At 42.1% G+C, this 15,077-nt stretch overlaps 1 long non-coding RNA gene across 1 annotated transcript in view; it reads left to right on the top strand.

The window, feature by feature from the left end:
• The window catches only part of LOC120885496 (uncharacterized), a 55,769-nt gene extending 44,486 nt beyond the window's left edge, over nt 1-11,283 (top strand). Inside the window, exons 6-10 of the long non-coding RNA XR_013439538.1 lie at nt 5,351-5,481; nt 5,976-6,067; nt 7,321-7,731; nt 8,886-9,002; nt 10,479-11,283. This is a non-coding gene — a long non-coding RNA (uncharacterized LOC120885496). The remainder of the gene's footprint in view (nt 1-5,350; nt 5,482-5,975; nt 6,068-7,320; nt 7,732-8,885; nt 9,003-10,478) is intronic.
• The last annotated feature ends 3,794 nt before the right edge of the window (nt 11,284-15,077 follow it).

The raw sequence follows: 15,077 nt of genomic DNA, 5'->3' as shown, positions 1-15,077 counted from the left end.
TGTCTGAGTGTGCTTCTTACACTGCAGATCTAGAGAAGAGGGGTTAGTTACATACTGTTAAGAGTCTCAGGGCCTCTGGTATCATCTAGTCTGTGCATGGCAATGACATAGCACAGGGTTCTTTCTCATCCCTCTTATGCCCAAGGCAGATGTCACCAGTCACTCTTGAGAGTGTTTTATGCTGAGTTCAGGGTTAGCTCCATAATTCTTTTCAGCATTGCATTTTCAGGTACTCTCAGATAGCTACTGCCTAGTGAATGGAAAAGGCTCATGAGATAAACTGCTTTCTTTTTTCTTTCCCTTCCCTCCTTCCTCCTTCCCACCCTTTCTTTCTTTCTTTTTTTTGTGGATTTGGGTTTCAAACCCAGGGCCTTATGCAAACGAGACAAGCACTCCCCCACTGAGCCACTCCCTGAGCCCTGATCGTTCATTCTTCATCCTACCTATAAGTAATAGACAAAGAACTGCAGTACAGGGAGGGAAAGTGACTAGGCAACGGTCACATGGCCGAGTTAGAACTGGAATCAAGCATTCTTTAGTGCTGAGGGTGAAACCATTCCACAACCAAGTGCCAAGCCATTGGGAGCTGAGCCTGGGAAGCCTTTATAGTGGGGATTGGACCTATCTGAACCCAAGGAGACTTAAGGGGAGAAAAAAAAGAGCTGTTTTCACAGTGATATACACATTTTCAAAGCCAGGAGAGACTTGAATCCTGATCTTTGAAGCAAGGGTCTTCCATAGCTGTCATGTTAGGTGTCTGCAGATCTCCCGCCACCCTGCTGTCAGCCAGGGCATCCTCACCACCATACCCGTCTGCATGGAGACAGCAAACACTGCTCTGTATGGAGGCAGCAGTGGCCACTGATGGTCATCTTGATACAACTGACCTGGTTTCTTATCAGTGATTGGACTAATGACATTGACACTGCGTAAGAGACTGAATTCAAAACAATGTTTTTTCATTTTTTTTTAAGCCACCTTTTTTTTCTATGAGCAGACACAACACTGCAAGGAAGGAGGAGAGGAAGGCAGAATATATACTCTGGAAGGAAGAGGCACATGTACCTCTGTCCTCTGTTAGGACCATGGTTACATGTGCTACTTGCTGTTGATTTTCTTTTTCTTTCTTTCTTTTTTGTTGGTACCGGGGAGTAAACCCAGGGGCACTTAACTACTGAGCCACATCCCCAGTCCTTTTTATTTTTTATTTCTTGACAGGGTCTTGCTAGGTTGTTTACAGCCTCACTAAGTTGCTAAGGCTGGCTTTGTACCTGCCATCCTCCTGCCTCAGCCTCCTGAGGTGTTGGGATTAAAGGCATGCATCACCATGCCCAGAGATTTTTATTTCTAAAAGTCTGCCCATTCTAGAACTTCTTCACCATTGCAGATCTTTTAGCAGAGTCTTTTAGTTGGAATTTTCAGAGACAATTTCTGTCCTGGGTTCGACTCTGAAAGAGTTTTTGGTATAAAGCCTCTTTGGTCTTTGGCCCAACTAGCTGTGGGGCTTTAAGGAAGTTACTTAACTATTCTGTGTCTCAGTTTCTTCCTCTGTACAATGTGGATGATATGACCTCTGACCTTACAGTCTTTATGTTTGACGATTAGTGGAATAATATATGGAATACTCAGCAAAGTACCTGACACAGAGTAGACCCCTCAATAAGTGAGAGCTAGTAGATTATTTTTATAATTAATTTGCAACTAAAACATTCTCTTGACTCTCCAGGATTCTATGATTTCCTATACCAAAATGCTTAAGGAAGCTCATTTAAGAATTTCTGAGAAAAGGCAACCTAAGGTATTTTTGTTTTGTTCTCTTTTTGGTGCGATGGATTGAGACCTGGGCCTCGCGCCTGCAAAGCATGCATTCTGCCACAGAGCTATGTCTCCACCTATGTATTTTTCACTTTGACCACAATATTTCCTCGTTCCTGAAGGGTCTATGGTGGTGTCTAGTGAGCATGCCTTGCATGTCAGAGAAAGCAAGAAATTTGAAAATGGGTCATTTCCAGGCCAGCTAGCTCTAGTTTAACTCTTCACTTCTATAGGTAGAGACTAAAGCCCAGAGAGGATATGTGGCTTGTTCAAAGTCACCCTGCAATTTGTTACAGAGAAAAAGAAAGGAAGCAGGTGAGAAGTCAAGGGCTGCCTGCATTTGAAAACATGATGTCTTTTTTTTTTTAATTGCCTAGTTGAAGCCCTCATTATGGGAGGGAGAACTATAGAGACCCAAATTCAGATCCAGACTGCTGATTAGTAGATGCATGACCTTCAAGCTATCCCGGAGCCTCAGTTCTTTTATTGGCAAACAAAATTCATGATGCTACACACTCATAAATTTGTGAGTTAAATGAGGTAATCCATGTGATATGGCTTGCGGCAGTGCCTCATAGGTAAAGCCACAAATAAACTTCAGCAATGATGGTGACATTGATAGCATCTTGAAGATTAGATCTAAATGGGTCAAAAGGAAGCCAGCGGTGGGCCAAGAGCAAGTTGCCATGGTCAACCCCTATGTCGTTTCTCTGTTTGGTGTGGTGCTCCAGGGCCTGGATTTGTTAGAGAATGATGATGCTTATCGTCTGTCTATAGCTGGGTTGGAAGAGGGAGAGAGGCTGCAGGGCTGGGCTGGCCTGGGGTGCTGTGTTCGAGACACTATGTAGAGCTACAGCCCGTGGCTGTGATGAGGTGGGGTGCTGGGCATGTGCGTGGTTGGGAGAGGGCACTGGGTTAAGGAAGCGTTGGAAACCCAGAGTTCTAATCCAGCCGACCTTCACTGGGGCAGTTTGCTTCTCTTCACCTCTTTGATCCTCACTCTATGAAAAGGACGTTCATGAGATTCATTTGTGAGTCCTAGGACCCGTAGCATGATGCACATAGAAATCCAAGGGATTAACAGTTTGAATTATAATTACAAATTTAATTATAAATTCAAATTTTGTCTTAAGAGGACAACAACACGACAAGGAAAAAAAAAGATTATCCTGGCATATGACAGACACCTAACCAGGAGTTATTTGATAGATGAGAGAACATGTGAATAGCCCAAGTGCTGAATGTGTGAGACATACTTAAGAACAACTCTAATTACCCTTGTTTTCTAGACCCATCAAGATGGTGCCCCCCTTGGAGAGAGGAGCAGTGAAGCAGGAAAGAGGTTACGGATGCTATTAGAGGGAGCTGGCAAGATGCCCACGATAAATTTCACCTCTTCACCTGCTTGTTCAGGGCCATGTCAGCCCCAGTGAAGTACATATTATTTTCCAATTTCACAGACCATCATTCTTCCCTCTTCCTTTTCTCTTTTAGCTTTCCATCCTTCTGGGTTCAGTGAGACACTTCTGGCTCTTGCTCTCATGGGAACATTGGCTGTTAGTCAAATCCTTCTTCCCTTCAGGGAAACAAAAGCAAATCAATATATGATATTAAACAACCTGGAAGGCTCCGGTGATTTAACACTTCCCATAAATGTCAGCTAGCCCTGCAGCTGTGTATGGTCTCACTGTTCACATCTGTCATTGCCTCTCCCTTCTCTCAGTTGCCCCTTGATTCCTTCCTTGGAGCAGCTCTAAAGGCAAGGACAAAAAAGATCCGAAGAAACACCAAGAGGCAGAGTGGTCTTCATCGCTGAAGGCATTCAAAGAGAGGCCCGAAGACCCTCACTGTTCCCAGTGTGTGGGACAGTGTGTCATTTAGGATTCTTTGAATTATAAGTGACACAAAAATCCATGACAAGGAAATGAAAAAAGAACTTTTGCTGATGAGGCACAATCACAATTTCAGCGAGAGGGCTGGTTTGATGCTGGGGTTCATATGCTGCCATTGGGATTCCTTTCTCTCCATCTCTTGGCCCCACTCTCTGCATTTTAAGCTTGATTTTGGATTCCAAGATGAGAGCAGAAACTCAAGACCTACCATCTTCTCAGTTTTGTGCCCAGGAGGAAAAGCATCTACCTCTCTGGTGGCATTTCTAGCTAGAGGCATTTTCTTTCCTTGGACCAATCACTATGTCAAAGGGAAATAGAATGGTCTGGTTGGCTTAGATCTGGGTTCTGTGGTCCATGCCTGAATCTAGGAGTAGGATTTTACTCATCAGTGTATTGTTTGAGAGCAGTGGAGAGATGGTTTTTCAGAAGGGAAATCAGGGTACACTCCCCAGGAAACAGGGAATGGATGGAGCACATCACAAGTCACAGATGTCTGCTGCTTCCTAGGGTCTGTGTTCAAGGCACATCATCTAGTGAGGATCAGGGTATATAGTATGCATTTGTCATTCATAAAAGCTAGGAAGCTGGTATCTCAGAACCTAGTGATCAGTGGGAAAGGCGTATCCTAGTCTCCCAGCATTTGAACTGCAGAGCTGGTGTAAACATGCAACTTCCTGGCTGAATAGCAGTCTGGGCTTCCCCCACCTCTTCTTCATGTCTGTCCATCTCCTCAGCCTGCCTCTGGGAGAGCCGTGTACCAGGTTGAGTTCTGCCTTAATGGGGACCACCACTTGCTTTGTGAAGTGGGATCCCCAGCAAGGGTGGGAAAGCATTGGAATCAATTGCAGTCATTTAGCACCTGCTGTAGAAAGCCAAGGCAGGTGGTGAAATCAAAAGGTGGGAAGGGAAGTGGCATTGCTTCAAGGAGGAGAGCATGGGTAATTTTTTTTCCTTATGTATTTTCTGCATCTGTTTATTCCATTCAGGGATAGCCTTATGGACTGTATTAAGAAGCAGTACCGGGCAGAGAAATAAGCACTGGTTTAGGGGCCCAGAGAGCTGAGTCTTCATCTCTTTGCTCTGAGTCTTTGCTCTGTGACTTTAGGCAAACCCAGCGCCTTCTCTGTGTCTCTGTTCCCCACATTTAGTAAAATGAGGCATTTGAGTAACGGAGATCATCCATTACTGCATATTCTCATATCCCTTTGGAGTAGTTATCTATGTAAGTAGAACCTAGGGCCCAGGGTCTGCAGAACAACACAACTGGTAAAGCGTTCTCTTCTTACAGGTGTGGGGCATTGGGACCTCTGAGTTCCTGGTGCTTAGTAGGTGCATAATGAATATTTATAGGATAAATGAGCAGATGCCCAGGAGGATCTGATGAAAAATTCTTTCACCATAATAATGTCACTTCTTTAGGCCTTGAAAATTCTTCCTACTTCAGTCTTCTTTTAAAATGCAAACCATCCCAGGGCTGTTTGCATTTTATACTTGAAGTAAATGACATCATTTGATTGAAAGAAAGCATGGGACCCAGATTAGGAGCCTAGGGAGTGGGAGGCTATAGAGAACAGGTGGAAGGTGAGGAGAAATGGCTGAGCAGAGGATTCTTTTTTTTTTAATTTTTAATATTTATTTTTTAGTTATCGGCGGACACAACATCTTTGTATGTGGTGCCGAGGATCGAACCCGGGCCGCACGCCTGCCAGGCGAGTGCGCTACCGCTTGAGCCACATCCTCAGCCTGAGCAGAGGATTCTTAAGGCCAAAAGTTGGTATGTGGTATGGAAACTGATCAATTAAAAAAAGCATGAAATATTTCAAGCATCCAAAATGAATCAGTGATAAAATTAATGTCTATGTATTTACCACCAAGTTTTGGAAATAAAAGAAATCACAGATAAAATATAAGCCTCTTCTGTGATTTTTCTCCATTTTCCATCATTCTCAGAGTTAACCATGATCATGATGTGTTTACTGTTCCTTTAATGGTACACAGTTCCTGAATGTACACATAAATAACAATTTACATATTGTACAACTTCATAGAAATGGAATCAGAGTTTGCAATTTGTGTTATTGATTCTGTCATTTATTCATATTGAAAATACATAATTCATCTTAAAATACTAGATGGCAATTGTTTGAATGACAATAATACGCAATCACTTTTCCATCGTTTTGTGGATGGATGTTTAGGTTGCTTCTGTGTTTTTGCTACAATCAATACACAGTGATAAACTTTCATGCAATTACCTCTTTGTTATAGGTATATGAGTTTTTTCCTGGGACATACACATTGGAATAGGATTGGTGTGGTCACACCTTCAGCCTTACTACAGTAAGAGAAGTCTCCAAAGGGTTGGTACAAATTTGTGTCCCCAAAGCAGTGTGCAAGAGCTCATTCCTGTGTGTTGCTGACCAGACCCATGAACCCCACTTCTTTATGCCATGACAATATCCCTCTTCAAACACCACCAGTCTTCCTGACCTAGATTATCTAAGAGGATGAGACGTGAAAGGAACAACCTTTGAGGACATCTGAGTTTGGGAACCAGTACTATGTGGGCTTTGAAATCTGAAGGGCTTGAATCCTGGCTCTGACATTTATGATTTTTGTGTCTTTCTGCAAGGAAGTTTGCCTCTCTGTGCCTTGGTTTTTGATTCTGTCAAGTGGGGATGGTTATCCGAAGAATGAGATGAACTTAGTGTACACTCAACGCAATGTGTGACCTGTTCCATAGTGAGTGCTCAATATGTGATAGCCATGCTATTATTATTTCCTAGTCATTACCATCTTCATCCTTGAGGATTCCTTTCTCAGCTAAAAAGCTCACATTTTAAAATATATTTTTTTCTATGCTGAACAAACTGCATGAATTAAGCAACATTTAATTCTTTATTTCATTTTTAGCTATCACAGCCATATGTGACTGCTAACCAGCTCTGACTAGCAGACGGGAACAGTGTTGATGCACTGAGTTGATATAATTCCAGCCTCAAACAAGGGAACTTGGTTTTCAGTTAGCTAGTGTGGCTTCATCACATAGAATTGTGCAGCTTCCATCCAGTTTTTAGAAATGTCGTCTCTAACCAGTGACAATCCATGGTGACCTCTAGGTTGAAATCCTAACCTAGTCCTATCATGATGTTTCACAGATGGGAAAATGGATGCCCAAAGAAGAGCGGGAACTTTGAATTGTTCCTTCATGGAGACTGTCACCCACATGGTGGCCAGGTCTGATATTAGTTCATATATATGACGAATTGGAATAGGAGTATCTGGTTATCTATTGCTGTAAAAGATTTCTCTAATTTCAGTGGATTAAAACAACTATTTATCATCTTTCATCATATTTCTGTGGGTTGAGTGAATTCAGCTTGGGGTTTTCCATGGGGAATAATCACAGAGAAAATAACCAATATTTATTAGTTGGTTTGGTTGCAGTCAGATGGTGGCTGGAGTTGCAGTCATTTGAAGACTGGACTGGCCTGGTCATCCAAGATGGCAGCCTCTTGTGGCTGGCAGTTGTGGTTGGTGGTCGACCAGTATGCCTGTATGTGATCTCTCCTCTTGGCTTGTACATCTCATAGCACATTGTTTGGGTTCTCAGATGGAGCAAATCAAGACTAAGTGATCCGAAGGAAGGAAATAGAAGCTGCCAGGCCAGTTGATGGCTGAACCCAGAATGGACACAACTTCTCTTCTGCCATATTCTACAGGTCTGTGCAGGTCTATTTAATCGAGGAGATTAAATAGACTTCACTTCTTGGGAAAGCAGCAGAAGGTGGGGGATAAAATCACACTGTGGAAGAGCACGTGGGGTGAGAGATATTGCAGATGTCTTTGGAAAGGGGTAAGATCTTCTGACATGGCATCTTTTATTGTCTTCCTCTAAAGGATTCACAGACATTTGTGATAACCTGCTGTGGGAAGTGCATGAAATTGTGGCCTTTCCTCTCCAACTCTGTCAGTCCTGGAGACAGGAGAAAGAGGCATCTGAGTTGACAGAATCATAGAAAGGGTGAATAATGCTTCATTCTCTGGCAAAGTAGGAGTATTAAGTATTTTTTAAAAAATACTTTACTAGAGCAACCATGTACATACTAATAATGGAATTTTTAAAAACTTGTATTTTGGAAATGTTCATAATAAAACATCCTGTACTTGAATTATTAAAAACAATGTTGAGTAAAGAATTGCTTAATTTAGTAAATAATTTTAAAGCAAGCCATTATTTTCTCCAAACTTGAATTTGCTGAAAGCACTCCAAGAATTTTATTACCAGCATGACTGCATAATGTAATTGTGTAATTAGTAATACATCTGACACTGTTGGAGAGATTTAGTTTTACTTAGGGCAAGAACAAAATGTAGTACTTGTTATATTTTAAGATGCATGAGGGACACTGTCTTGTAGTTGTTGTTGTTGTTGTGTGTGTAAATATATTGTATGGCTGAAGTCACAGAGAAAATAACCAATATTTATTGATATTGGGTCTGTGGCTAGAGCATGTGGTTTGAAATTGAACTGACCTACATTTGAGACCTGGTGCTGCCTCTTGCTGCTGTTTGTTTATTTATTAGCAAATTACATAACCCATATCTCAGATTCTTTATAAAATGAGAATAGTATCTATTTCATGAAGGTTTTCTTGACTCTTAAATGGGATAATTATGTCTGAAAAATTCCTGTTATCACATAACATCACATAATCAGGGCTGGGGTTGTGGCTTAAGTGGTAGAGCGATTGGCTAGCACATGTAAGATACTGGGCTTGATCCTCAACACCACATAAAAATAAATAAGTATTGTGTAAAACAATTATATAATCATGGCAGTGATAACCCACAATATTCAAATTTTGCCCCAATTCAGGATACTATGCAAGGGTGGGGGTCATTGGGATCATTTGGGAATGCTGCCTACCATTTACCTGAAGGCTTGACTGGGTATCCAAGATGGCAGATCCCTGTGGCCAGCAGTTGAGGCTGGGCTAGAAAGCCTAGGATTGTGCACCATAGGTAGGTTAGGTTGGTTTGTCTTCCTGCCTAATTCTGTTTGAGTGTTTGAATTAGTGAGTGGGTGCCTTGGACCATCAGTTTAATGTCCATTTCAGCTGTGTTTACTGGTCACCAGCCAGGTTTGATAAATGAGTTATATTTTCTATTTTTCAGGTAGATACACCAAGGAAAGCATCTTTTCAAGAAATTTACAGCTTACCTGCTTAGAATGCCTAGAATTAAGAATACATCTGACACTGATGAGCTTTTCTTGTACTACTTGGTTTGGAGGTACTTAGGATTAAGTGATTGCTGTAATCTGAGGAGGGGTAACTTGAGCATGATTTGAGAAACTTGTGTCTTGTCAGAGTTTTAGATCACAGTCCCAGTGTAATGGGCAACATTTAAAAATGAACTCCTATCACCCTCTTCCTGGCATAATCTCTTGTATTTGGGCAAAACTTGAATATTGTGGGTTATTACCTCATAATTATGTGATGCCATGTGACAAAAGGAATTTTCCAGATGTAATCATTGTTGCTAATTAGTTGATTTCAAGTTAAAGGGTAGACCTCACCTAGCCACAGCAGCTCTTTACATCTGGATCTAGAAGTTAAAGATGGAGGATGTAAATGATTTAAAGCACAAGAAGAATTCAGTTCAAGGAAGATTCACCATTGCTGGCTTCAGAGATGAACGGAGCCACATGGCAAGGACCAGACAGTGCCCCAGACTTAAGTGACCTGTGGTGGGGTCACTCCTATAACCATGAGAACTCATGAATTCTGAGCTTGCCCAACACCTTGATTTCAGCCCTATGAGACCCTGAGCCATATTATGCCCACACAGAAATTAGGTCAGAATTAATAAGCTTATGTTGTTTTAAGCCACCAAGTTTGTGATAATTTGTTACACAGTAATACAAAACTAATATACCCGGTAATTCTCCTAAGACCTTAAGTCAAATTATTTTCTTTCTGTAGTTGTTTATTTGCCTTTGAACAAAAAAGTTTTCTAGTTTAGAATACAGATACTCTTATTAATTATCCATCAAAATCACTTGGATTATGGGGGACAGCTGAAATTGTAGATGGCAGATCACCTGAATCAGGTGAGCTGGGGGTTTGTCCGTACTGTTATCAGGCTTTCAGGTGAATCAAATGTTTATGGTTCAAATCAGTCCATGACCTGGAGTCTCTTTCAGCACTAACAGGTAGAGGTGACAGGGGAGTCCTCTTTTCTTCTAGTCCAAATCATAACCATGTGGCTACAGTCATAAAAATGCCATGTGTAAGGCATTGCATGAGGGCTCTATTTACCTTCTCCTAAGTCTTGTAATGACTTACCACGACCTGGCAGGCAGGCAGTTATTAGCCAAACTTCAGTGCAGTTTGACATTATTACTGTCCATAAGAGGTCAAACAGGAATTTGAGTGCTGGTCTCTGTCATTCCCAGTTGGGACTCTTAACCATTAAGCATAGCACTGCTGTGACACAGAGGAGTGGTCATTTGTGTATCTGCAGCACCAAACACACCATTTGACACTGTAGATTAAAAACAAATGCATATAGGTGATTAATTTCTTCTCTGAGTCCCCAGCCTTCCATCTAGTGCAAAACAGTTTTTATGACGATAGACTGAGCCTTGTCTGTGGCAGGGTTCGCTCCCCACTGCTGCCTTTTTAGTGCCACGTCTGGCCTTATTTCCTTCCTGTATAGTTGTCCCACTTACTGGGATGCACTAACAGCAACATTCTAATACTGTAGGACCCTGCTTCCCTTGCTATAGCTGACGAATCCAGGACAAGACACAGAGACCTGGACACTTGGAATGGGAAGACTCTGATCCCTCAGTCCCCATAATGGCAGTGCTCTGGTAAGAAGGCTCACATGTTCCTTTTTGCAGCACAGGTCCCCAGAGCCCGCCTTGCCTCCCGTCTTCCTGAATATTCTAGGATCTTTCCATTAAGTTTCCTTTGTGACTTAAGCCAGCCAAAGTTGGATTCTATTGCTTGTAATAACAAACAAACAACAAACAAACAAACAAACAAACAAAACCTCAGCTCATAGAGGAGTAGAGACTTACAGGGCTGGAAGGGCCCCGAAATGTCAGCTGCTGCTGCAAGACAGGGTGCCCTCTTCCCTTCAAGGACCCTTCAGGCCTGTCAGATGGGCTTATTTTCCTGGACTCACTCATGCCCTACTGCTTCCCCCCCACTTCTTCTCTAAACCAGGACTCAGCTTTGAGGATGCTCTACAAGCCTCGTCTACTACGCGAAAGACTTAAACATTTGTCCCCTAAATATTTAAAATGCCTTTCCTCAACTCCACTCCTCCTTATTTTTCTCCACCTTTAATGTTCACTTGTTAAAACACAAAGGTGTTCTTAGAGTAAGACAAATCTCTTTTCTGTCTGAATTGTTGCTAAGGCCAACTTAGTGACAATGTAATAGCTGACATTTTTGTGCTAACACTTAGAAGCCAACTTACTAATATATGCTCACTGCTCCATGAAGTTTGACTTGTTAATTTCATCCTCTGAAAATTCATCCAGGTGTTCTTGCTAGGACGCCTTGTTTCACAGATGAAAACAATGAGGGTTCAAAAGGTTCTAAATGCATGGGGTTATTTTCCAGAGCAGTCTGTGTTCAAGCAGCAATGGCAGGAATAAATTGTGAAACATCTCTAGTCTCTCCTTCCACCACCATCTCTCTACCATTTATTTTGATTTTTTTTAAAACATACAGCATGTTACCATGCTGAAGGAGCCCAACCAATCCAGGGTTCAGAGTGATATAAGTGCCCCAAGAAAGACACAGGGAGAGCATGCATTGGGGTGGGGTGAAGAATTAGGGAAGACACTCTTGAATTGTGGTATCTGAGAGGTGCAGTACATAACATTTTCTAAGGAAGCCTGCAACAATATTGCCCCTTCCATATGGTTTTCTAGAATTAAAAAAAAAATCATTTCTAGAATTTTTTTTTCTTTGCACCAGGGATTGAACCCAGGGGTGCTTAACTACTGAGTCACATCCCAGATTGATTTTTATTTTTATTTTGAGACAGGGTCTCGCTAAGTTGCTTAGGGCCTCACTAACTTGCTGAGGCTGGCTTTGAACTCATGATCCTCCTGCCTCAGCCTCCTGAGTCACTAGGATTACAGGCATATGCCACTGCACCTGGCTTTTCTAGAATCTTTAATCGCATCAGGTGGCGACATCCATGTCCCCTCCCTTTGAAACCGGGAGGATCTTTATGACTGCCTGGGTACAGAGGAAACAATGTGACTTCTAAGGCTAAGTCATAAAAATGCCAGCTACGTCTTTTTCCTGAAACTTCCACTCTGGCAACACAGTTACTATGCTCAGGGAGCCCAATCAATCCACAAAGGGAACTGAGACCCACATCCCTGGATGAGCTCCCAGCCAACAGCCGCCTCCAATTTTTTAGCAACCTAAGTGAGCTATTGTGAAAGTAGATCCTCTCGTTGTCCCCAAATGGGCTACCACAGTTGATGCCACATGGGAAGGAGAGGACCCATTCCTCATAAGTCTAGCTTAAATTATAGATTCATGAGTAAAATAAACAACTGCTGTTGTTTTAGACCACCAAGTTTGGGGTATTTTGTTGGTCAGCAGTAGATTAATGATAGAAAAGACTCTGAAAGGTGGGTATCTTTCCAAAAACGTTTCTGAAGTTCCTAGGCTTATTGACAGCCAGTAGTAATAGTAGTAGAAATAAAAAATAAATATAATAATAATATCATTCTTAGTAACTGTAGCAGTGGCTAAATTTTACTGTGTGTGTGTGTGCGTGTGTGTGTGTGTGTGTGTGTGTGGGTGTATGCTATGCCCATGCTAAGTGATCTGACAGATGATTTAATGAGATAGGTACACTTACCCTCATTTTACAGATGAGGAAACTGGGGCTTAGAGAATATGAGTTTTCCTTAGGGTTATTCAGTTTCTAACAGGTGGTATTTCTTCTTGCTCCCAAACTCTCTTTTATTATATTCCCAGGTTCTAACGTTTCCTTCCCGCCTGCCCAAATTCCACAAGAAGATGAATTCTTCCATCCATGCAGGATTATCCAGCCCTTTTAAGGAAATCATGGCTTTTCATCAGATTCCCAATAATGTGAGAATGACTGGCAGCTAGACAGATGCATTCTTTCACCAATCTGTTTACATTTTCAAGGTGGAAACCCACTAATCAAAATGAAGAACTCTTCTGTAGAGCATTTAGATAGTGCCACCTAGAGGCAGAGGACCTCTTCCTGGCTCTTGCCAAGGCCTCTTAGACAAAGGCGAAGACCTCACTGACATGGTCCTGAGGACTCGCAGTTTGCAAAGCAGGCTGATGCACATCACCCCCTCTAATCTCTTTGTCACAACTTGTGTGGCAAGTGAGTACTGCTATCACCCTTATTTCACCTATGAGGAAACCACAGCTCAGAGAAGTTCATGGCTTGTGAAGATCACACAGATTCAGAATCAAGACTCGAATGTGGGTCTTTTAGCTTCAAAAGCAGGGTCCAGAACACCACGTGAAACTTGCTGTGTCCCCCACACTACATGAATGGTTCAGGAGGGTGGATAATAAAAGATAGCATCTGACAGAAGGAAAGCAGTGATCTGAACACCTAAGGGGAGTCCTAAATAGTGGAGAGAAGAAAGCAAAACATTAAAACCCCATGGGTAGGAAAGAAAAGAAAAGGAAGAAGGAAAAGAAATAGAGCCATTTGGAAGTGCTCATTGAGTTGATGCACTGGGTAATTTAATAAGCCGTCTGTTCTGATCGCCTTGCTTCCCTGCTCTCAGCAGGGTGCCGTATGGAAACTTCTACACAGTAATTATAAAGGATGATCTTTCCCTCTGCCTGGGATCTTTATGGTGTGATTTGGGCAGCTCAGCTTCTAAGCTGTTTTCCTTGGGAGGCAGAGTTTGGAATGGTTGTGAGAGAGTACGGGGGAACTCTGTGTGTGTGTGTGTGTGTGTGTGTGTGTGTGTGTGTGTGTGTAGTGCAGGGGTAAAGGAGGCTAAGATTGTTCCTTAGAATCTCTTTGTCATGTTTCTACCTTTCCCCCCTGATGCTTCCTGGGATCTGGGCACTCGGATAACCATCCTTCCTTTTTACCTGATCACATCTTGCTCAGTCTGTGGCCTGAGGCCTCGGCTCCCTGCTCAGTGTTAATAAATTCATCAGACAAATAAATCCTTCCTTAGCTAATACGGTTCTCACTCGGTTAAGAAAGCTCATCCATTCAACAAATAATTATTGCAAACCTGTAAGTTCCAGGCATTGTTTTTAAGAAGGCTGATGCTTCTGTGAAATTATTTTACTTGAGGAGGTTGATGGGAAGCAAGAAAACAAATACGAATTTCAGAGCTGGGTAATTGGGATGAATAGTGTGATGACATGTGTTTTGTTTGGATCATCAGGGATCATCAGGCGGCATTTGAGCTGAGACCTGAATGATGAGAAAGAGTCAGTCAGGGGGAGACAAGTTCTAGGCAGGAAGAACTGTGAACATAAGGGCTCTGTTGTGTTTGAGGAACAGAAGATTACAGGGACAGTGGTCAAGATGAGGCGGAGAGTAGCAGAGCCCCAATGATTTAGGGCCCAAGAGGCCAGAGCTACCAGCTGGATGACAGGATCTGATTTACATTTAGTTATGACATTCAGTCTCTGAATTTTAGAACTGGACAGTGCTTTAGAGCTTAGATGTGACTTTCCCAAGGTTCCAGGGCTGACTAGTGAAAGCCATGACAGACTTCTCTGATTTAAACAGTCTCCATTGTATCTTTTGCAATTTGTAGGCCTTCGGCAGGCACTTGCAAAACTGAATATAGTTGGCTAGACTGGGAAGGTGTGGGCTGTGTTCCTTTTTGCCCAATAATTCATACAGTACTGGCAACAAAATCTACAGTATGAATTGAACATCTCTAATACTAAAATTCAAAATGCTCCAAATCTGAAACTTTTTCAGGGTTGACATGACACCCCAAGTGGGAAATTCTACACCTGACCTCATGTGATGGATCATAGTCAAAATGCAGGTATGCTAAAAATATTGTATCAAATTATCTTCGGGCCATGTGTATGAGGTGTATATGAAACAGAAATGAATTTCACATTTATTTACTATTCTTAAGATGTCTCATGTATATGCGAATATTCCAAAATCCAAATAAACCAAAACCCCAAAACAAATGAAATCTCAAACACATCTGACCCTAAACATTTTGGATAAGGAATGCTTGACCTGGAATGCCTCTGGAAAAGACTGAAGAAGTAGCATTTAGGACTGTCTGAAAGCTGAGGATCTGCACCAGCCGGTTGTACTAGGTTTAGGAGACACTTGTGG

Source organism: Ictidomys tridecemlineatus, chromosome 1 (genome assembly GCF_052094955.1).
Source record: "Ictidomys tridecemlineatus isolate mIctTri1 chromosome 1, mIctTri1.hap1, whole genome shotgun sequence".
Lineage (NCBI taxonomy): Eukaryota > Metazoa > Chordata > Mammalia > Rodentia > Sciuridae > Ictidomys > Ictidomys tridecemlineatus.
Note: the sequence above shows the minus strand (reverse complement) of the source record. Positions and strands in the feature narration are given on the sequence as shown.